General features: G+C 56.1%; 2 long non-coding RNA genes across 2 annotated transcripts; one reads left to right on the top strand and one right to left on the bottom strand.

Annotated features, from left to right (window-relative positions):
- The first annotated feature begins 231 nt into the window (after positions 1–231).
- Positions 232–2847, top strand: LOC120325207. Its single transcript, XR_005567092.1, has 7 exons — positions 232–280; positions 961–993; positions 1112–1132; positions 1859–1894; positions 2013–2048; positions 2249–2314; positions 2707–2847. It is a non-coding gene; the product is annotated as an uncharacterized LOC120325207 (long non-coding RNA).
- An 11309-nt stretch (positions 2848–14156) lies between these two features.
- On the bottom strand, positions 14157–16675 carry LOC114001300. The gene is made up of 2 exons (XR_005567093.1): positions 16638–16675; positions 14157–14563 (listed from the first exon to the last, which is right to left on the bottom strand). It is a non-coding gene; the product is annotated as an uncharacterized LOC114001300 (long non-coding RNA).
- Positions 16676–22394: the final 5719 nt, after the last annotated feature.

The following is a 22394-nucleotide window of genomic DNA, read 5'->3' as shown; positions in this document are numbered from 1 at the left end:
TGGAGGGATGCCGGGGAAGGTGGCTGGATGGGTGCCGCAGGCGGGATGGACTCTGTGCCAGGGCTGGGCTTGTGGCCAGGGCTGGGGGCTGTGCCCAGCCGGGCTTTGCCCCGGGGGCTCTCGGGGAGGGGGCAGGGAGGAGTCCCGGCAGGGATAAATGTGCTCCTGCCCTTGTGCAGCCTCAGCCAGCGCTGCCCAGGCCCAGAGGAAGATGAAGGTCGCTGTGCTCAGCGCGGCCCTGCTCTTCACCATCCTGCTGAGCCCCCCGGCAGATGCCAAGGTGAGGCCCCCATGCCACGGCCATGGGCTCAGGGATGGGCCCCTTCCCAATCCAGGGGCTCCCCAGAGCTCCCCAGCACCCCCAGCCCCGGGCCAGGCCACTTTCTTCTGGCCACAATTCCCTCTCTCCTTCCCCTTCCCACAATTCAACTCCTGCTGCTGCAGCTCCGCTTCCTCACGGGATGCTTGCACCCGCCTCCGTCCTGGCACAGTCCCAACGCTTCCTGCTCTTTCTGACCCCAAATCCCACCTTTTTGGGCCTCCCCATCCCATCCTCTTGGTCCCCTGGGGCATCTCCCCACCATCTCCTCTCTTTGCCAGCCAAGGCAAAGGCCCAACCCAAACTGGGTGGAACTGGGCCAAGCCCCACTGGAGTCCAAGGAGGACAAACAGGCCCAAGCTCCACCCTGGGCTCAAGTGGGACAAGGCCTGGCCAGGCTGAACTGGCACCAACTGGGAAATGCCCTGCCATGGCCCCTTCCCAGGGCCTTTCCTCCAGGCTTTGCCCTCAATGCCTTGCCTTTCCCCCTGCACTGGTGTCCCCAGCTTGCCTGGGAGCCGCAATCCCATAGAGCCCCGCTCAGCCCGGGGGGCAGCCGGGGCTGGAGGGGGTGGGGACACCCGTGTCCCCCCCAGCCCCACAAGGCCAACCCCAACCAAGCCTTTGCTCTCCTCCTGCAGCCCATTGAGGTCGACAGCGTCCAATGTGGGGAGGTAAGTCTGGGAGTTGGGGAGCACCCAGTGTGGGAAGTGGGGGCACTTTGGGCCCCCCATCCCTTCCTGGCACTGGGGACACCCCAGTGACCAGTGATGTCTCCTTGTCTCTCTACAGGGAGGCGTCATCGGCGGCCCGGTGGGTACCAGGGATTGTGCTGGGCCCAGACCCTCCCCTCTGGTGGCCACCACCCTCCAGGCCATCCCAGTGCTCCCCAGTCCACCCCAATGTGCACCAGGAAGGCCCTTCCTCAGGGTCCCCACTCTATTCCCACACACCCCAGTCCACCCCACCACACACACACAGGGCATCATTCCCACACCATTTCTTCCCCTCTTTCTCCTCTAATCCTTTCCCTTTCCCATTGCCCATGACACTCGTGTCCAGAAATCCCCTTCCTTGACACCTCAGTCCCAAAGACCCTCCCAGTCCCTTCCAGTTTTCTCCCCCTCCCCATTTCTCCTGCCCCCACCCCTGCCCGGCTTCATTCCCTGGGTCCCCTCCACTGCCATCCCTTCCTCCTCACCTGCATCCCCCACAGTCCCATCCCTTCCACACCCCAATGCCCATCCTGTGGGATCCCCAATTCCCCCCACTTCACCCTCTTTGGGTCCCCTCCTCCTCCCCCCACCCTCCTGCAGGTCCTGAATTCCCCTGGCTCTCCTTGTCTCCATTCCCACCCTGGGCCCTGCAGGAACAGGGATCCCGGGGGAAACTGGGTGCAGTGGGGCTGGGGGGAGCAGAAGGGATTTTCCCCCTCAGACCAGGGGCCAACCATGGGCTGGGGGGTCTGGGGACACCCGTGTCTCTCCCCCCAGCCCCACAGGGGCCAATCCTGCTTAAACCTTTGCTTTCCTTCCCCAGCCAATCTCGGGACAAGGAGGAGGTGGATGTGTTGGGGTAAGTCCTGGAGTTGGGATGTCCCCAGTGTGGGAAATGGGGGGAAATGTAGTCCCCCCATCCCTCCTGGGCCTGGGGACACCCCAGTGACCAGTGACACCTCATGCTCTCTCTCCAGGGAGGCATGGATATCGGTCGAGTGAAGAGGTCTGAGGTGGGTACCCCGAGTTCTGCTGGGCCCAGACCCTCCCCTCTCATGGTCACCACCCTCCCCAGAATCCCAGTGTGTCCCAGTCCTGCCCAGTGTGCCCCAGTACATCCCAGTGTGTCCCAGTTCAGCCCAGTTTGTCCCAGTCCAGTCCAGTTCATCCCAGAACCAACCCAGTGTGTCTCTAACCCTGCCTTTGTCCCCAGCCCCCCGTGGCTGACCAGGTGGAGCTGATGCGCCAGTGACGCTCGGCTGCCTCTCTGCATGTCCAGGTGAGAAATATGGGAGGGTCCTCAGCCCCCCAAAGGAGCCTGGCAGGGCCCTGGGGGGTCCCTGAGCCCTCTGCAGTGGGCAGAGCTTGGGGACAGCAGAGGGACACGCAGGGGGCTGTCCCTGCTCCGTGTCCCGGGGCAGCTGGACAGAGCTGCCCCCAAGCCTTGCCTTGCACTGGGGGCTCTGCAGACCCCCAGGCTCACCGAGAGGGCAGGGAGGGGCTCGGGGAGGTGTCACAGCATCCCGGGCTCAGGGGCTCTGGGGCCACATGGATCTCAGCATCCAATTCCCTTCTCCTGCCCCAGCTCCCTGCAGACAGACAGGGTGGGGACAAGGCCCCTCCCATGTCCCTGTGAACACCGGGGGTGACGTTTGGGGCTCTGTCTTTCAGGACTGGAAGTGGTGGTGACACCCCTGTCCTGGCCCCCTCCAGGGGCATGAGGAGATGATCATCCCTGGAGGACCCCCCTGATCCCCTGGGTGCCCTGGCAATTTCCCTGCAAGAATCAATAAACCCCTGCAGCAAAACAAATGCTCTGTGTCTGTCTGGGTGGGTGTGTTCCCACCTCCACGGGTGCCTTCCCGTGTCCATGTGTGTTCCCACGTCCCCTGGGGCACCCGGTGGTTTGGGGGCACAGCGGGAAACAGGGTCTGACTGGGGCTGTCCGAGCACCGTCCCCAAGGAGCACAGCTTGGTGTCGGGGCAGGGGAGGGTCAGGGACAATCAGCCAAGGCCCCTCAGTCCTTCCCTGTGCTCTGGGAGGGATGGGAAAGGGGATCAAAGGAGCCAGCGGGTGTCAAATGCCCCCAGATCTCAAGGGCCAGGCTCGGGGCTGAAGGGATGGAGAGCAGCCCTGCATCCAAGGCCATGGGGATAGTGGGGGATGAAAAGCAGGATGGGAGCCAGCAATGGGAGTTCACAGCCCACAACCCCCCGTGTCCTGGGCTCATCCCACAGCGTGGGCAGCAGGGCAGGGGGGTTCTGCCCCTCTGCTCCGCTCAGCTGAGACCCCCCTGCAGTGCTGCCTCCAGCTCTGGGCTCCTCTGGCTGTCTGCAACGCACCCGCCCGCAATGGCAATGGCTTGGGGGGATTCCCCTGCCAGCCCTGGCATCTCCTGCAGCTCCATGGGCTCCTCAGCACAGCAAAGACACGCACCTCTTGGGGCACTTCCAGAGGAGGCCACCAAGGGGATCCCAGGGCTGCAGCACCTCTCGCATGGAGACAGGCTGAGAGAGTGGGGGCTCTTCAGCCTGCAGAAGAAAAGGCTGTGGGGAGACCTCCTTGAGGCCTTCCAGTACTTCAAGGCAGCTTTTTAGAGACATGTGGGCAAAGGGTTCAGCAGGGCCTGTCACAATAGGACAGGGGGTGAGGAAGTTAAACTAAAAAAGTGCAAGTTCAGACCAGAGATAAAGAAGAACTATTTTCTAGTGAGAATGTTGAAACACAGGAACACATTTGCAGGGAGGTGGTGGATGCCCCATCCCTGCAAACATTCAAGGCCAGCTTGGATGGGGCTCTGAACAAGGTGATCTAGGAAAGATGTCTCTGCTCCCCCTCCAGGGGATCCCCCGCCCTGTGCTCTTGGCTACCAGAGTGATGGGCAGCTCTCAAAGGATGCAAGTGCCCAGAGAGCAGAGGGAACACACAGGACCTCTGTTAGCAGGGACATCTTCAGATGAGATGGGAATAGTTTGGATCAACACGTTCAGGCTCCACTGTTTTGCCTCTCTGTGGTTGCACAGAACTGTCAGAAGAGACCGATAACCACGAGGTGCCCCAGTGTCACAGGGTGCCTTTGGGTCCCTGAGGCCCTGCATTGTCACAGGCTCCTCCTTGCCATCCAGAGTGTCAGAGGTGCCCCAGGGTACCAGGAGGTCCCGCAGGGTCAAGGGGCAGCCTTGATTCCATGTGTCCCTGGAGTGTCCCAATGTCCCCATGGCTCCAGGAGGCCCCGCTGTGCCACAGAGAAGCAGCATTGGGCCGATATCAAAGGACCCAAAAGCGATGTCGCTGTGAACTCTTGAGGGCTGGAAGGAACCAGGGAGACCCAAAGGGCAAAAAGAGCCGGGCAGAGCCGAAGGCCGAGCCGTGCCCCGGAGCCAGGCAGAGCTGAGAAACAAAAGGAGCTGGGAAGACCTGGCAACACCATCCCGCCCGGCCCCCCATTTCAGGATGAAGAAATAGGTTTGTCCAAAAGCAGGTGGGGTGGTGGGAAGGGGCAGAGGCAGCAGAGCCCAGCGCAAAGCGAGCGGCTCCAGGCACGGCTTCTCCCGCCCGCCGGGAGAGCGCAGGGGCAGGAGCCCTTTGCCGGGTCTGGCTCCCGGCGCTGCCGGCGCTCGGCGGCTTTGGGGTTTGGCTTTGGGGTCTGATGGGAGGAATTATTGCTGTGGTGGTGGGTGGCAGAGGGGCTGAAGGGCTGGGTACGAGAGGGGTGCCTGTCCCCTCAAGGGACAAGTGCACAGACGGGGATCAGGTGTTCCCGCTGGGCTCAGACACCAGGTCTGTCCAGCAGCACCCAGGGAAGGGAGGGAGGATCATCGTGCTCCGTTCCATCACTGTCACCAGGTCCAGTCACAGGGCACAGACAGCAGGTGTAGTGGGTTGGCCCTGGCTGGACACCAGGGACCCCCTAAAGCCGCTCTCTCACTCCCCTCTGCAACTGGACAGAGGAGAGAAAAAACCAGCCAAGGATTCATTCATGAGCCAAGGGCTGGCAGAGGTCACTTCCTGATCACCTTCACGGGCAAAACAGACTCCAAGGGGGGATATGAACTGTTGCAGAAAAACCTTGGAATAACAGAACTGCTCAGAGACTTGGCATCTTTAAGCAGCAAGGTATTTGTTTCTTCAATGCTGGGAGCAAGGCAGTTCCCTGACCTTCCTGGCATTGTGGAAGACCCCCCTCCTCTGCAGGATCCAGGCTATGGGTGGGGGGTTTGGTGGATCCACCCTGGTGGATGTTGGGGGTCCCAGGGGGGTCGGGTTAATCTGAGGGCCCTGGGGGTGGTTTGGGGCTCTGGGGGGGGGTGGTCAGGGGGTGTTTTTGGTGGTCTCCCTGACCTTCCTGGCACTGTGGAAGACCCCCCTCCTCTGCAGGATCCAGTATGGGGTTGGAGGGGGTTGGGGGTCCCTGGTGGATGTTGGGGGTTCCGAGGGGGGTTGGGGGTCCCAGGAGAGGTTTGAGGGTCCCGGGGGGGGGGGGTTGGGGGGATATTGTGGGGGTTCCCTGACCATTCCAGGCCGGGCACATGTAACCGTGGTGCAGGCAGGGAGGGGGGAGCGCCCAGGGGGGTCCCGGTGACCCCCAGGGCCAGCGAGGAGCTCCACTGCGGGTTCAGGGTGTCGATCTGCACCTGGGTGATGTCACCGTGACGTCACCATGATGTCATCGACAACCGCGGTGATGTCATCGACACACGGAGTGATGTCATCACACAGCTACCCCCAAATGTCAGCACGTTCCCCTGTGATGTCACTACGTTCCCCTATGACATCAGCACTCTCCCTATGACATCAGCACATTCTCCTGTGACATCATTGCATTCCCCTATGACATCCCCACGTTCCCCTATGACATCACCATGCTCCCCTATGACATCACCACATTCTCATATGGCATCACCCTGCCCTCTATGACATCACCACATTCCCCCGTGACATCACCACGTTCCTCTATGACATCACCACGTTCTCCTATGACATCCCCATTCTCCCCTGTGACAGCACCACAGCCCCTATGATGTCGCTACAGTCCCTATGACACCACCACATTCCCCTGTGACATCACCATGGTCACCTGTGACATCACCATGGTCCCAAATGACATCACCATGCCCCGTATGACATCACCGCGCTCCCCTGTGACGTCACCAGGGAGGGGTACGTGGAAGAGGCGGCTGGGGGGGAGGGGCTGCCCCACGACCACCAGCCCCTGGTTGTAGCTGGAGAGCCTGGAGGCCGTTCTGTTCCCGTTGGACAGCAGAATGTTCTTCCCGTGGCACCCCAGGAACGTGGGGGGGCACAAGGGAGGTCACAGGGGGGTCACAGTTGGGGAGGGGCCCTCTCACTGCCCTCCCACTTCCTCCCAGTGCCTCCCAGTCCCATCCAGTGCCCCCCCAGTTCCTCCCAGTACCTCCCAGTCCCACTCAGTGCTCCCCCAGTCCTTCCCTGTGCCCCCCAATTGCTCCCAGTCCCCTCCCAGTCAAACACGGGTCCTCCCAGTTTGTCCCACTCATTCCCTTCCCAGTCCGCCCCAGTCCTTCCCAATCTCCCTCCAGTCCCTCCCAGTTCCCACTGAAATAGAGAATGAAATAAAATATTAGATATTTAGCTACGAAGGTGTGACTTTGCAAAATGTAAAACTGCTTAAAAGTCTCTGACCAAACTGTGGGCAATTGAGATAACAAGCTTAGAGAACAGGGAAAAGCTTTTAGCACGTAGAGAAGGGTGTATAACCTGAAACTGTTTGAAGTGATAAAACTTTATGTAACTACTCTATAATGGTAAGAATAGGAGGTAAAACTGTCTATTTAGATAAAGCAAACTGCAAAGGAGTGTATGTGTATAACCTGTAACTGTTTGAAATGATAAAACTTGATGTAACTACTCTATAACAGTAAGAATAGGAAGTAAAACTAGATGTCTATTTAGATAAGACAGACTGCAAAAAGAGTGTGTGTAAAGATAATTTTGAGCTTGCTACTTTCAAACTGTATAAAAGGCTATGTTATTTCCTGGCTCGGCGGAGTGCTCTGGGGAGGACACCTACCCCTTTGCATTCCCCGGCCGTAATAAAAGTGCTTTTCAGATTGGCAGAGGTTTCTTTGAATCACCCCCAGTTGCTCCCAATCCCCTCCCAGTCCCCCCCAGTTCCCCCTAGTCTCACCCAGTGTCTTCAAGTCACTTCCAGTCCCTCCCAATCTTTCCCAGTCCCTCCAGTCCCCTCCAGTCCCTCTCAGTGCCCCCAGTCCGCCCCAGTCCCCACAGTGATGAATGTGATGTCACAGGGGAGTTGTGATGTCACAGGGGAGATGTGATGTCATGGGAAGGATGTGATGTCATGGGAAGGATGTGATGTCATGGAAAGGATGTGATGTCATAGGAAAGATGTGATGCCACAATAAGGACGTGAAGTAACAGGGATGATATAATATCACAGGAAGGATGCGATGTCATATGATGAATGTGATGTCACAGGAAGGATGTGATATCACAGAGGAGAAGTGATGTCACAGAGAAGGATTTGATGTCACAGGAAAGATGTGATGTCACAGGGGAGCTGTGATGTCATAGAGGAGGATGTGATGACACAGGGAGGATGTGATGTCACATAGGAGGATGTGATGTCACAGAGGAGGATGTGATGTCACATAGGAGGATGTGATGTCACATAGGAGGATGTGATGCCACAGGAAGGATATGATGTCACATAGAAGGATGTCACGTCACAGGGAGTTGTGATTTCATAGAGGAGGATGTGATGCCACAGAGGAGGATGTGATGTCACAGAGGAGGATATGATGTCACAGCAAGAATGTGAAGGATGTGATGTCACAGGAAGGATGTGATGTCACAGAGAAGGATGTGATGTCACTGTGGTGGGGGAAAAAAGAGTTTTCCCCCGGAGTTAAAAAAATGGTAACCCCTGAGGGGGTGGTGTCTCTCTTGGGGTTGACCCAATCAGCACTCCTGCAAAATTAAACATATCCCATCAGACTGCAAAAGGAGGATGATGGAGTTGTTGGAGAAGAAGTAGCCATGTTCTGAAGCCATGAGGAGAGGGGGCAGGAGCCCCACTGGGGGGCCACGGCCCCTCAGCCCCCAGCTGGGGTCAGAGAAACTCGGGAACAGTGTTAAACTGACCCAGGGCTGTGACTGAGAAGCTGGGAGTCTTTCTCCACTGGGAGTGGGCAGCAGAAGATGGAAAGGCAGCAGCAGAGACAGCACTGAGCAGAGGCTATGGCAGAAAGCCCAGGAGATCAGAAACAAGCATGCAGCTGAGCAGAGAGACAGAGAGATGTCTGAGGGAGAGACAGAGCCGGCAACAGAGCAAGACTAAGCTCGACAGAGACAGAGTCTGGGGTAAGAGCTGAATCCAAAATTCCCCAAAACCCCTCTGAGACCTCCCAGAGAGGAGGAGGGGGTGGACTCCCACTTGAGGGGAGTCTTGGAATGCAGCAGCACTGGGGAGAGAGGAGCTGAGAGCTCGGAGACGTCCCGGAGCTGGAGCGGGACGGGCAGAAGGAATGCGGAGGAGGGCCTCGCCCCCGCTGCTGCCCAGCTGGCAGCCTGAGACAGAGCACAGGAGCTCTGATGGACCGCTCCAGGCAAAGACTTTCAACTGAAAGCTGCCCTAACGTTCTGACTCAGGGGAGCTTGAATCCCCTGAGGAAGGGACCGTCACAAAGCCCCCTGCACTTCATGATATAACACGGTGAGGCGAGCCTGTCCCTGCTATCGCAGTCCACGGAAGAGAGAGAGACCTTTGATTGGAGTCGAGGAGCCAAGAGGGGTGAGAGGAGACCCCCCTGGTGTCTATTGGAAAGAGATCCAGCTACAACAATCCAGCTACAGCTGCTGCATGGAAGAAGAGAGACACTGCTGCTCATAAGTAGAAAGGATCTTCCCCTTCTTCACTTCTGAACTTTTATTGGAGAGAGAAGAGATTTGATCCAATGTAAATACTGATTAATCATAGGAGAGACAGTTAGGATTATGTATATGATGTATTATAATACTTTTTTTGTAGTGATTGTAATAAAATTCCCTTCATCCCATATTGAGTCTTGTGTTGTGTCTGGGAAACCCCTCTCACACTGGGGTGAGATGTGGGAGGGGGCTTGGACCTGGGAATTGGATTTTAGGGGTCTCAAACCACGACAGTCATAGAGGAGGATGTGATGTCACAGGGACAATGTGATGTCATGGGTAGGACGTGATGTCACAGAGGAGAATGTGATGTCACAGAGGAGGACGCTCCCCAGTCTCTGCAGGCAAGGGGGGCTGGCACTGCCCCCCTTCTTGGGGCACCAGGAGCCTGGGATCAGGGAAACAGGGAGCTGGGAGATAAAGGGGCTGACGGGCAATGGGCACAGGTGGGTGACTGGGATCTCCAGTCTGGGCAGGCCCTGGGGAGCACTGGGCAATGCTGGCCCTGGCACACAAGGGCTGGGCCCAGGGAAGTGCTGGACCCTGGGACACTGTGGGGGCTCATGGAACCAAAGGGACCCTGGGACACTGTGGGGGCTCATGGAACCAAATGCAGCTGGCATTTGTCCATGGCCAGGTTCTCGCACTCCCCACGCAGGGCAGAGCAGTTCCAGGCCCAACACAAACTCCAAGGACACATTTCCAGACAAGTGCTGTGGTGCAACCAGGAGAGAGAACTCAGAGAGGAACGACGCCAAAATGGATGTGCTGCCGCACGAGAAGACGGAGGATACGGCGAGACTGAACGGAGGAGGCTCTGAGGAGCCTGAAAAGACACTCTAGCAGAATGGCCTGGGACAAGAACTGCCTACAAAATTGCTAAGATGGATGGGAGACAATGCTATGTTCAGAATCTTCTTGGATTCTCAGAAGTCCTGGGCGGTTACAAAGGATGACTGCATGGCACAGCCACCGATACAACCTGTGAGGAGGCTGTAAAAGACACCTGACCTGACACTTCTCAGATGCAATTCTGATGCACGTCCAAGCTAGCGAGCCAAAGAACGGATGGTATGGGCACTGGGCTGGGCAGTGCAAAGGTTCAAGACCCTAGGAATGATGCCTTGACATCTCAGATAAGAACTTTGAGGGCAGAAAGCAAAGACACGGTGATTATGAATTGTAAGACACAAAACACAGACTGGACAAAGGACATGACACAGACCTGAACAGCTCTGCCCTGCACATCCTACTCCACTGATGAAAAGTAAACTGCTCCTCCTATGTGTGCTAGGGGCCTGTTAGGGCAGACCCTTTCCCCTCTGCTCATTTGAAAATCCCTCCCTCCTAACCATAAAACTGGACCCAGCTCTCATCCCCTCTCCAGGTGGGAGTCCTCCACTTATCTTTCCCACAGCTGGGGATGTGAATCCATCTTCGATGCCAAGGAAGGACGCCCGGCTGGCTCAGAGGGTCCTGTGATCCCTGACTCGCTCGGCTACGAGAAAGAAAACCGAAACTGATGCAAGACTCCAGAAGCACGTGGGAGATAACCCTGCAATTGGCTACTCACCCTCCCCTGAGCTGAGAGGTTCTCGGGCCACTGGCTCCGACCCGAGTTGGAGGCTGCTGCCGTCACCATGTGTTGTACCTGGGGGAGTGAGAAAAAAAGTTACTTTCAGAAACACCACGTAAGGGAGACCCCAGGACCTCCTCGTTACCTCCCTGACTCAACCTGAATGCTCCTTCTTTGCCAAAGGCAGGCCGGATGGCACCCGCAACTGGAAAAGGTTGAGCCTTAATTGATGAGCCTCGTAGTACTAGGGGATTACTCACAAGGACAGCTGAAGACCATCAAACCTAATTGGCAGGTGGCTCCGGCCCTCTGAGGCTGCACACATTCTCTGCAAAGTAAAAAAGCCAAAGGCAAATGTATATACTGAGGTACTGCCTGAAAGGATGGCTTTCCTGTGGTAGCTCCTACCTACCTCTCCCGGACCTCTTACCGACAGGGTCCCTGAAGCATTGGACTGTCTGTTAGAAGGTGGCAGAACCCCTGGAAAACACAAGAAACAAAGCATGTGCACAGATTCACCACAACACCTGTAAAAGACCATCTAGTCCTGTCCTGGAGTCAATGCTCACCTTGCTCACCAGTACTCACCCGGATCACCTCCCCTCCGGTGCCTAGAGCCTCCTGGGCCCAGGGCTCTGCAGCTGAAAACAAAGAAAAACCAAACCAAACCAACAAAATCCTTAACACATCAAATAAATGTGGAGCTAAAAGCCACATCTTTGTGCTGATGTCAGGTGATGACCCACCTTCTTGCTCTGCTCCTCTGGCCTCTTTTCTGTTCAACTCTGCTTTACACCCTGTCCTTCTGACGTGGTAAAGAAACCCTAACCAAAGTCACCCAGATAGATAGGGAGAGCTCAAAGAGTCTCCCTTCTCTTTTGGCAAACCACCCAGGGTCACTGCCTGCAGCCAAAGACTGCAGTTGTAATCACACGGAATATCTGGGTAAATGAGAGGAAAACTTAAGTGGCACATCTGAAAAGTCAGTGGGTGCCTTCACAGGCATTTAGGGGGCTCCTGGACACTGCTTTCCACCCATACTACCTTCAAAACACCCCTAGCAATTCCTAAGCTGGCACCCCAGCCCTCACTCCATCTCTGGGCTGTAACCCCCCACTGACTGCTTGCACACCTGGGTGTCTGTAGCATCTTCAACACAGAGTAGCTTCACCTCAGGACCAGATAACACTTGTGAAAAAATGCCAAGCTGCAGTTGAGATGATCGGGAGATCCCAAAAGATGGAAGGCTCCTAAGGAAAAGAAAAAAAGATGACAAATTACAAAAGCACCTTACCAACACAGCACACAAAATTATTAAATTTAAAAACCCTGCATTTGAGTATAATCCTCTTCATTGCCATATATAGCTCTGCTTCTTTGGATGCCAAAGCTGATGCTTCAATAAAGCAGAAATAGCTTGAGAAGTCCCATTCAATAAAAGAACAGGAGAGCTCTTATCCCATTGAAGCCTGGTTGCTGAATGACCTCCCTGGGCAAAGGCTGGGGTTAATATACCCCTGGCCGTGCCCACCTCCCTTCCCATGAGGCCCCGGGGGAAAAAGAGTAGCCCAATCCAAGACGGTATAAAGGCTCTGGGAGCAGCAGCACCTGGTTTGCATCTCTGACTTAAAATCAGGATAGGTAAAGAGCCTGACGGAGAAAAGGACTCCTAACGTGAGCAGGTATTATAGTTGGTATTGGATTGAGGGTTGGTATTGGATTCGGGCAGGGGCTGGAGCGGAGGGACTGGAGCAGAATAGCGGGAGTTGGGGCGGCGGGGGCTGGAGCGGAATGGCGGGAGTTGGAGCGGAGGGACTGGAGCAGAATAGCGGGAGTTGGGGCGGAGGGACTGGAGCAGAATAGCGGGAGTTGGGGCGGCGGGGGCTGGAGCGGAATGGCGGGAGTTGGAGCGGGGCAGAGGGAGTGGGAGTGGCGGGAGCTGGGGCGGCGGGAGCTGGGGCGGGGCAGCGCGGCGTGGCCATGTCCTACCTGTGGGACAAGGGTGAGCCTGGCGGTACCGGAACGAGGCGCGGAGGGGGCCGGAAGGAGCCCCGGGGCTGCCGGGACCCTCCCGCGGTGCTGGGCTGAGCTCCCGGGGTGCTTCGCGATGGGGGATGTGGAGTGAGGTAATAACGAGAATCAGGAAGTGCTCCACGGACCCGCGCCCGGTTCGGTGGCTGTGCCGAGGTTTGAACCGGGAAAGAGCCGCTGTCCTGCGGTGAGGGCCGGGGGAAATGGCCTTACAATGAGAGTGGAGAGCTCTGCACAGAGGAAATAAAACTCACTGGGTTTAGTAGCTAAAATATCAGGGGAAATTACTGTCTGGTTACAGCAGTAAGCTTCCCACAGCAGTTTCAGGTGCCTGCCTTTGGAGACCGGCCCCAAAGTAGAAACTCCTCTCGACTGCTCCTGAGAGAGGCAATTGGAACTTTAGGTGCTCAGGAAAGCGATTTCCTCTCCTAAGTCCTGGTTCACCTGCCCGACCACCTACAGTGTTTATATTCCACCTCACTCTCTGCTTTGCACCTTTGTATCAATAAAAGAAACTTCCAAGGTTTTCCTCCAGTCTGAGCTGCATCTTCTCTGCACCCCCACACTCTCCCACCTGTTCACGTGTGCTGCTCCCCTCTCCTGCGCTGCTTCCTGGAACAGGGCTCATCCCTCGGCACCTTCCTCGAGCGATAATCCGGGTACATCAGGTGCTTCCCCCAGTCCCTACGAGATGCTCTCACCATCACTGCTTGAGAGATTTCCTGGGATCGACTGCTCCCCTGCAGAAGCTCCCTATAAAAAGTGCCCCACCGAGCACGGCCCGCCCCTTGTCACCCTCACTGCCCACACCTGGGGCTGTCCCGCCCCTTGTCACCCTCACTGCCCACACCTGGGGCTGTCCCGCCCCTTGTCACCCTCACTGCCCACACCTGGGGCTGTCCCGCCCCTTGTCACCCTCACTGCCCACACCTGGGGCTGTCCCGCATGGGAGGGAAGGACGGGGGAGCCACAGGCGGGCGCGCGGGGAGAGGAGGCGGGGCGAGCCGGGGGGCGGGGTCGGCGCGAGCAGGAGGGAGGGGCAGGTGCCCGCTCCGCTTCGCTGTGGGCTCTGGGGTTCTTTTGGGCTGGTTTTGGGGGACTGCGCACACCCTCCCCTGGTCACAGCCCCGCCCCAGCTCGCTGCACCCAGCTGCACTCCCCGTACCCCTTGCTCAGCTCCGCGGGGATTTGTGCCTCCTCTGAAGGTGGCAAATGTCTACAAAGCGAGTCGGGAAGCCAGAGAGCTGCAGCCCCCAGGCCCCGCCACCCGGCACGTCCTGCCCCGCAGCACCGCTCCCGCTGCCGCCCTCGAACACAAGGAACAAACCCCCCGTGCCCCCAGCACAGGCCGGTCCCTCCCCGGCAGCCTCGGCAGCGCCGGGAGCGGCCGCAGCCCCCAACGCCGGGCGGGGCGCGCCAGGAGGTGCAGCGCGGGGCGGGGGCGGGTCCCGCGGCTGCGACCCCGCGGGGAAGGGACCCCCGGGCCGGCCCCGTCCGGCACCGCCGCTGGCCCTGCTCGGCCACCGCCCCTCGCCCACAGTTTTAACATTAGAGAGCCAAGTTTAACCCAGAGCCTGCAAGCTCCCACGTGCAGGGGATTTCCATAGACTTGTTATTTTTCTCTTTTTAATGACCACGTTGCTAAAGTCAGGGAAATACAATCAACATTCCCTAAACACCATTACTTCTACATCCACCTGTGATCAGGGGCCGAAGGGCAGCAACCTGCCCTGGACGGGCTGCAGGGATGCTGTGAAGGCCACTGTTGCCCAGGTTTGAAGGACTCTGGCCATGATCCCCGGCCCGTGGGTAGAAAGCCCAGAGCCAACGGGAACTCCAGCCAGCTGCAGGCAGATGTTACTCCGTCCCAGTCTGCCGGGGGTGGGGACGAAGGTGCCCTTCCCCATTCGGAAGTGGAAGTTGTCCCCTGTGCAGAGCCTGCTCTGATCCTCGGCCTCGTGGGAGCCAATTCCCTTGTCCCAGCACACTTCCTGCACAGAAGAAAGGGAAAGATTGCACATAAGGGAGACATTCTTCCCAGGGAGGGTGGGGAGGCGGCCTGGCACAGAGAAGCTGTGGCTGCCCCATCCCTGCAAGTGGCCAAGGCCAGGCTGGATGTCTATTAGAAGGTGTCCCTGCCTGTGGCAGGGGATGGAAGTAGATGATCCCTGAGATCTTTTCCAACCCAAACCACTCCAGGATCCCCGGATGATTCCACACTCTCTCTCTGCATTTATTTGGCCGATGGCCGCGGGAGAGGCAGAAGAGCGGTCGCGCCCCCGCGCCGCGCCCAGCTTACCCCGGGGACGATCTCCGTCGGATCTGCCGCCGTGGGTCGCTTCCGGGGGGGGAAGGCGGCGGCGCAGCCCCGACAGCATCTCCAGGGCACGACGGGACCGAGCGGGGCGGGGACGGGAGCGGGAGCGGGGGCGGGAGCGGAGCGGAGCGAAACGGGTCGGGCGGGCGGCGCGGCCTGAGCGCCTGGGGTCCTCGCGCCTGAGCCGCGCGCCGCGGCGCCGAGACGGGGCTGCCCGTGCCGGTGCCTGCCGCCGCCCACGAACCTGCCGCCCACGCCCGGCGCCGCCGAGCGCCCCGCCCTGTCCCCACAGCGGGAAGCGGCGCGGCGAGACGGTGATGCGGGCGCGGGGCGGGGGTCCGGGTCGCGGCAGAGGTCAGGCAACAGGATAGACGCCTCTCTGAGGCGAGGGGGCCTCTCGCCGCCATCTTCAGTGTGGCCTCGGCTAAGTTCCGGTCCTGGCAGCGCCATCTTGAGTGTGGCCTCGGGGTGGACTTCCGGGCCGGGGACCTTGGAGGACTTCCGGTCGCTCTCTACTTCCGGTGACCAAGTTTACCCAATTGGCGTCCCTCCTCACTAATTTCTGCGCTTTCACCCCAAAAATCTCCATGTTATTCCCCTCACACACACCCCGGGAGAGACGGGAGACCGCGAGTCCCGTCCTGCCGCCGGAACCGGTCTTTAACTTGAGCAGGGAGCGCTGCGCCGGCACTGCGCATGCGTCGCCGGTCCCTCTCCTGGCTGCCCTTAGTTACCACGTGATCGCCGGCGTCTTGCCAACAACTGCGCATGCGCCGGCGTCGCCACTTCGGCTTCCTTCCCTCACCCCGCCGCCCGACCGCCTGGCTTCGCTTTCTTACTGCAGCTCCCCCTCCGCTTTTTCGGCTCCCTAGGGTTCCCCCACCCACATTTTGGGGTCCCCTTCTCACATTTTAGGGGTGATGACCCCGCAATTTACGGTTCGGGGGAGGAGGAGGAGAGGAAACGGGGTGCCCAAGAAGGGGTTTCTTTTTTTTTTTTTCTTTTTTTCTCTTTTATTTCATTTTCATTTTATTTCCTTTTTAGTTTTTTTGCTTTTATTTTTTTAAATTTTCTTTTGTATTTTATATTTCCTTTTATATTTCGTTTATTTTTTATTCTCTTTATTTTTCATTGTCTCTCCCAGTGCTCCCCAGTAACACCCAGTGCTCCTCAACAACCCCCAGTAACACCCAGTGCTCCCCAGTAAACACCCAGTGCTCCCCAACAACCCCCAGTAACACCCAGTGCTCCCCAAAAATTGACCCAAAACCGACCCAAATCACACCAAACAATGATCCAAAACTGACCCCAAAAACTGACCCAAATCATCCCCAAAAGCTGACCCAAAACTGACCCAAATCATCCCAAAAGCTGACCCAAAACTGACCCAAATCACCCAAACAATAACCCCAAACTGACCCCAAAAAATGACCCAAATCATCCCAAAACTGACCCAAAACTCTGCATTTATTTGGCACCATTTCCTCTCAAAAACAACATCTCCGATTTAGTTGATTGCTAAAGCCATCATTTTAAAACCATCTCAGGAATCAAAAGGCACTGGAAAACCCACACAAGTCATTCCTGCACCCACCAAATCATTAGGAATTGGAACCCGATTCCCTCATCTCTCTCCTTGTGCTTCTTGGCTGGAAAACCTGATGATCCCCGCTGGCTATTTTTAGGCTGCTTTTCTTCCACAGCTCCTTTCCTACCGGCTGAAACCTCCTGGCATATTCAGGGCTTACCTGGAGGGAAGCCCCTCTGAGGTATTTCCTCTCGCGGCAATTCTGTGGGATGAAGAAGTAAAAAAAGCACGTCAAGAGCTCCTTCTCCCCCCTTCCCTCGCATACACCCTCCCAGTTTGTCCTCGGCAGCTCCATCCCCCTGGCACCCGCACCCGACGCTTCGGCTCCGCTGGGAAAGGGACAGCAAGTGCACAAGCAAGTCCAGTGCTGGGCAGGGGCTCCCTGGGGAACGGCACTTCAGTGCTTTAGTCCGTGGCCTTTCCTGCTGCCCTCCCTCCCGGAGGCAGAGGATGACCCATCCCTTGTTTCTCCCACGCACGCCGACCCAGGTCCTGCTCCTTTGGCCCCACTTTTCTTAGCAGACCCGGCATCCTTTTCCAGGGTCCCCAGGAAACTTCTGCACTTGACCCATTGCTAAGTGCAGAGCACAGGGCGAGGGAAGGACAAATTTCTCGGCACCCACCCCCTGGAATTTTCCTTCTCCGCAGCACGCTCCCGTTCCCGCTGTCTCTGGAGGTGCCCGCACGAGTCCTCCTTCTCCCAGCACCTCAGAGAATGTCCTCTTCACCCGGGTCCTGCTTACCGGCGTCCAACAAAACACGCTGACAACATTTTTCATGGTGCCAGTGGAGAGATATTAGAGCACACTGCCCAGGGAAGCTGAGCCTGCCCCACCCCTGCAAGTGTTCCAGGCCAGGCTGGACGGGACTGGGAGCAACCGGGGACAGTGGAAGGTGTCCCTGCCCACGGAAGACAGGCTGGCCTTTGAAGGTCCCCTTCAAACCAAATCGCTCTGGGATTCCCCTCCAAAATCACTACCCAAGAGACACAGCAAGCAAAGCAGAGGGACTGCACTCCCAGCTTTTCTTACCTGCAGGCACACAGCACAGCACGTTGGACAGAAAAGCCACAGGGTTAGTCCTGCCAGAGGCGTCCGGCACACCCACGGCGACCGAAGGGAAAGAGGGAGCCTGGGAACACGGAGTAAAAGACACTTTAATTAGGACCACACCGAGCACTAGCCAGGTCATTCCCACAGCTTCACCGTCCAGTCACACAGAAAGCACGGGGAGCAAGAACTTTCTGTGCAGGCACCGTAGGTGTGGGAGGAGTCTTTGTTTGTATGCAATTTTGGGAGTCGGTCTGGCAGTTGGGAGGCAGGTCTGAAAACAGGAAATGACAGCCCTTATGGACAGGAAAGAAAGCCTGAAAGCTTTGGCTTTTTGGTGCACTTGGTTTGTCAGCCTGGACACTCCACGGGGAGCTAGAGCTTTCTGTGCTGGCATCTTTGGTGTGGGAAGAATCTTCGTCCGTATGCAATTTTTGGAATCAGGCTGAGAATTTCGATGCATCGCTGGAAACAGGAAATGACAGCACTTTTCAGCAGGAAAGAAAGCCTGGAAGCTTTGGCTTTGAGTTGGAACTGGTGTGTCCTTCCGGGCACTCCATGGGGAGCAAGAACTTCCTGTGCTGGCATCTTTGGTGTGGGAGGAATCTTTGTTTGTATGCAATTTTGGGAGTTGGTCTGACGGTTGGGAGGCAACTCGGAAAACAGGAAATGACAACCCTTATGGACAGGAAAGAAAGTCTGGAAGCTTTGGCTTTTTGCTGCACTTGGTTTGTCAGCCTGGACACTCCACGGGGAGCAAGACCTTTCTGTGCTGGCATCTTTGGTGTGGGAAGAATCTTCGTCCGAATGCAATTTTTGGAGTCGGGCTGAGAATTTCGACGCAGCGCTGAAAACAGGAAATGACAGCCCTTACCGCCAGGAAAGAAAGCCTGGAAGCTTTGGCTTTGTGGTGCAGTTGGTTTGTCAGCCTGGAGACTCCCTGGGGAGCAAGACCTTTCTGTGCTGGCATCTATGGTTTGGGAGGAATCTCTGTTTATATGCAATTTTGCGAGTCGGTCTGGCAGTTGGGAGACCAAGCTGAAAACAGGAAATGACAGCCCTTATGGACAGGAAAGAAAGTCAACAAGCTTTAGCTTTTTGGTGCAGTTGGTTTGTCAGCCTTAAGACTCCACGGGCAGCAAGAGTTTCCAGGATGGCATCTTTAGTGTCGGAGGAAATCTTGTCCGATGCAATTTTGGGGGTCGGGCTGGCAATTTCGATGCAGTGCTGGAAACAGGAAATGACAGCCCTTATCAGCAGGAAAGAAAACCTTGAAGCTTTGGTTTTGTGTTGGAGTTTGTGTGTCCTTCCGGGCACTCCATGGGGAGCAAGAACTTTTTGTGCTGGCACCGTAGGTGTGGGAGGAATCTTTGTATGCAATTTTGGGAGTCGGTCTGGCAGTTGGGAGGCAGGTCTGAAAACAGGGAATGTCAGCCCTTATGGACAGGAAAGAAAGCCTTGAAGCTTTGGCTTTTTGGTGCACTTGGTTTGTCAAGCTGGACACTCCACGGGGAGCAAGACCTTTCTGTGCTGGCATCTTTGGTGTGGGAAGAATCTTTGTCCGTATGCAGTTTTGGGAGTCGGGCTGAGAATTTCGATGCAGCGCTTAAAACAGGAAATGACAGCCCTTATGGACAGGAAAGAAAGCCTGGAAGCTTTGGCTTTGTGGTGCAGTTGGTTTGTCAGCCTGGAGACTCCCTGGGGAGCAAGAGCTCTCTGTGCTGGCATCTTTGGTTTGGGAGGAATCTTTGTTTATATGCAATTTTGCGAGTCGGTCTGGCAGTTGGGAGACCAATCTGAAAATAGGAAATGACAGCCCTTATGGACAGGAAAGAAAGTCAACAAGCTTTAGCTTTTTGGTGCAGTTGGTTTGTCAGCCTTAAGACTCCACGGGCAGCAAGAGTTTCCAGGATGGCATCTTTAGTGTCGGAGGAAATCTTGTCCGATGCAATTTTGGGGGTCGGGCTGGCAATTTCGATGCAGCGCTGGAAAGAGGAAATGACAGCCCTTATCAGCAGGAAAGAAAACCTTGAAGCTTTGGCTTTGTGGTGCAGTTAGTTTGTCAACCTGGAGACTCCACGGGGAGCAAGAGCTTCTCCCACCTGCTTTGAACTTCATGGAGATGCAACCTCCGTGAGGAGAGCTCTTCTGTGTCCCTCCTCCTGCTCCCCTTACTCAGAGGACCAGGGAACAGCCTGTCAGATCTGAACTGGTTGTGCTGGAAGCAACACATCTGCAGTAGGTTGATGGGCACTCTGAGGCACAGCCAAAAGGTTCATTCTCTTTCCCATCGCTCTCAACTCAGTAGAAGGACACGAAGGACCACCAGGGCGGGGCGTTGTCCATTCCCATCTGCATTGGCTTCTCATCCAGCCCTCAGAAGTTCTTTAGCCTTCCCTGGAGAGACACAGAAGGACTAGAGAGGGTGACTCTCTTTGCACTGAAGAGACAAGTCTCGAGCACACACCTGGTGGTGGTGTGGGGAGATGACCCTGAGCAAGTACAATTGCCATCAGCCTCATGGGGGAGCCTTGAGGTTCTGTGGGACAAAGAGTGTCTCGGTGTCACTTTGAATTTACGGTACTAAACCCTGGCAAAGCCCCTGGATGCAGCTCTGGGATGTGCTTTCATGGACAGAGCTCCCCGTGCCCATCCCTTGGGCCATGGGGCTTCTCAGATAGTGGCAGAGCAAGTGGCCCCCACAAGGGCTGAGTTGTATCCAGGCTCTGGGCGCACCAGCAGGAGCCCCAGGAGATACTGCCCCTGCTGCCATGAACTGTCTGTCTGGGTGTGTGCAAGGGAAGGACTCGTGTATCTGAAAACCAGAGGGATCTGGATAGACTTGAGAGATGGACTGATTCCAATGGGATGAAGTTCAATAAAACCAAGTGCCGGGTCCTGCACTTTGGCCACAACAACCCCCTGCAGCGCTACAGGCTGGGCACAGAGTGGCTGGAAAGCAGCCAGGCAGAAAGGGACCTGGGGGTACTAATTGACAGGAAGCTCAACATGAGCCAACAGTGTGCCCAGGTGGCCAAGAAGGTCAATGGGATCTTGTCCTGTATCAAAAATAGCGTGGCCAGCAGGAGCAGGGAAGTGATCCTTCCCCTGTACTCTGCGTTGGTGAGGCCACACCTTGAGTATTGTGTTCAGTTCTGGGCCCCTCAGTTCAGAAAGGATATTGAGGGGCTGGAGCGGGTCCAGAGAAGAGCAACGAGGCTGGTGAAGGGACTGGAGCATAAGTCCTATGGGGAGAGGCTGAGGGAGCTGGGGTTGTTTAGCCTGGAGAAGAGGAGGCTCAGAGGTGACCTCATCACCGTCTATAACTCCCTGAAGGGAAGTTCCAGCCAGGTGGGGGTTGGTCTCTTCTCTCGGGCACTCAGCAATAGGACAAGGGGGCACGGGCTTAAGCTCCGCCAGGGGAAATTTAAGTTGGATATCAGGAGAAAATTCTTTACAGAGAGAGTAATCAGGCGTTGGAATGGGCTGCCCAGAGAGGTGGTGGATTCACCATCCCAGGAGATTTTAAACAGAGATTGGACGTGGCACTGAGTGCCATGATCTAGTAAATGGACTGGATTTGGACCATGGGTTGGACTCGATGATCTCGGAGGTCTCTTCCAACCCAATTGATTCTATGATTCTATGATTCTAATTCTTTTTTTCCCCCCTTTGATTCCATGAAATTCCAAAGATATCTTAGGGTTTTTTTAATACCATGAAGTCCCGCCTCTGAGTGCCCTTCAACCTGCTGCAGATGTGCTGCTTCCAACACATCCAGTTCAGATGTGACAGGCTGTTCCCTGGTCCTCTGAGCAAAAGGAACAGGAGGAGCGACACAGAAGAGATCTCCTCACGGAGGTTGCAGAGAGGCTGACCCGGGGTGCTGAGCCCGGAGGGATATTATGCCTCTCGTGCTCCTCAAAAATTGTCAAAAGTGTGTGCCCTGGACGAAAATGCAGGAGTCTCCCCACGCCAGCAAAAGAGAAATCTGGAAGCTTTGGCTTTGTGGTGCAGTCGGTGTGTCAGCCTGGAGTGTCTGTGAGCAGCAAGATCTTTCTTTCCAGGCATCTTTGGTGTGGGAGGAATCTTTATTTGTATGAAATTTTGGGAGTCGGGCTGTTAGTTGGGAGGTGGGTCTGAAAAGAGGAAATAAAGTGCCCTTATCGCCAGGAAAGAAAAGCAGCAAGCTTCGGCTTTGTGGTGGAGTTGGTTTGTCAGCCTAGGGAGTCCATGAGCAGCAAGAGATTTCTGTGCTATCACCTTTGGTGTGGGAGGAATCTTTGTTTATATGCAATTTTGGGAGTCGGTCTGGCAGTTGGGAGGTAGGTCTGAAAACAGGAAATGACAGCAATTATCACCAGGAAAGAAAGCCAGCAAACTTTGTTTTTGTGGTGCAGTCGGTTTGTCAGCCTGGAGACTCCATGGGGAGCAAAACATTTCTCTGGTGGCATCTGAGCTGTGGGAGGAGTCTTTTTATGCAATTCTGGGAATCGGTCTTTCAGTTGGGAGGCAGGGCTGAAAACAGGAAACAACAGCCCTTATCGGCAGGAAAGAAAGCCTGGAAGCTCTGGCTTTGTGGTGCAGTTGGTTTGTCAACGTGGGGCCTCCTTGAACAGTGAGAGCTTTCTGTGCAGAGATGCTACGAGGCGTGATTAGCGCGAAGACCACTCTCCGAACATGACTGCCCCCCCGAAGAAATGGACGCTAGATGGCATTCTTGCTCCACGAATAAAACCCAAGATGCTATTTGACCTCAAAATCATCACCTAATTCTTCACTGCTGTTGAAGGGGGCGGGGTCTTTCAAGCGTCACTGTATTTATATTCCGAAATTTATACTAGATCTTTGATCCATGCATGGCAGAG

Source organism: Pipra filicauda, unplaced genomic scaffold (genome assembly GCF_003945595.2).
Source record: "Pipra filicauda isolate LSUMZ 115617 unplaced genomic scaffold, ASM394559v2 scaffold885_size103695_pilon, whole genome shotgun sequence".
In the NCBI taxonomy this organism is placed as follows: domain Eukaryota; kingdom Metazoa; phylum Chordata; class Aves; order Passeriformes; family Pipridae; genus Pipra; species Pipra filicauda.
The sequence above is the reverse complement of the archived record's forward strand: the minus strand, read 5'-3'. Positions and strand labels throughout refer to the sequence as shown.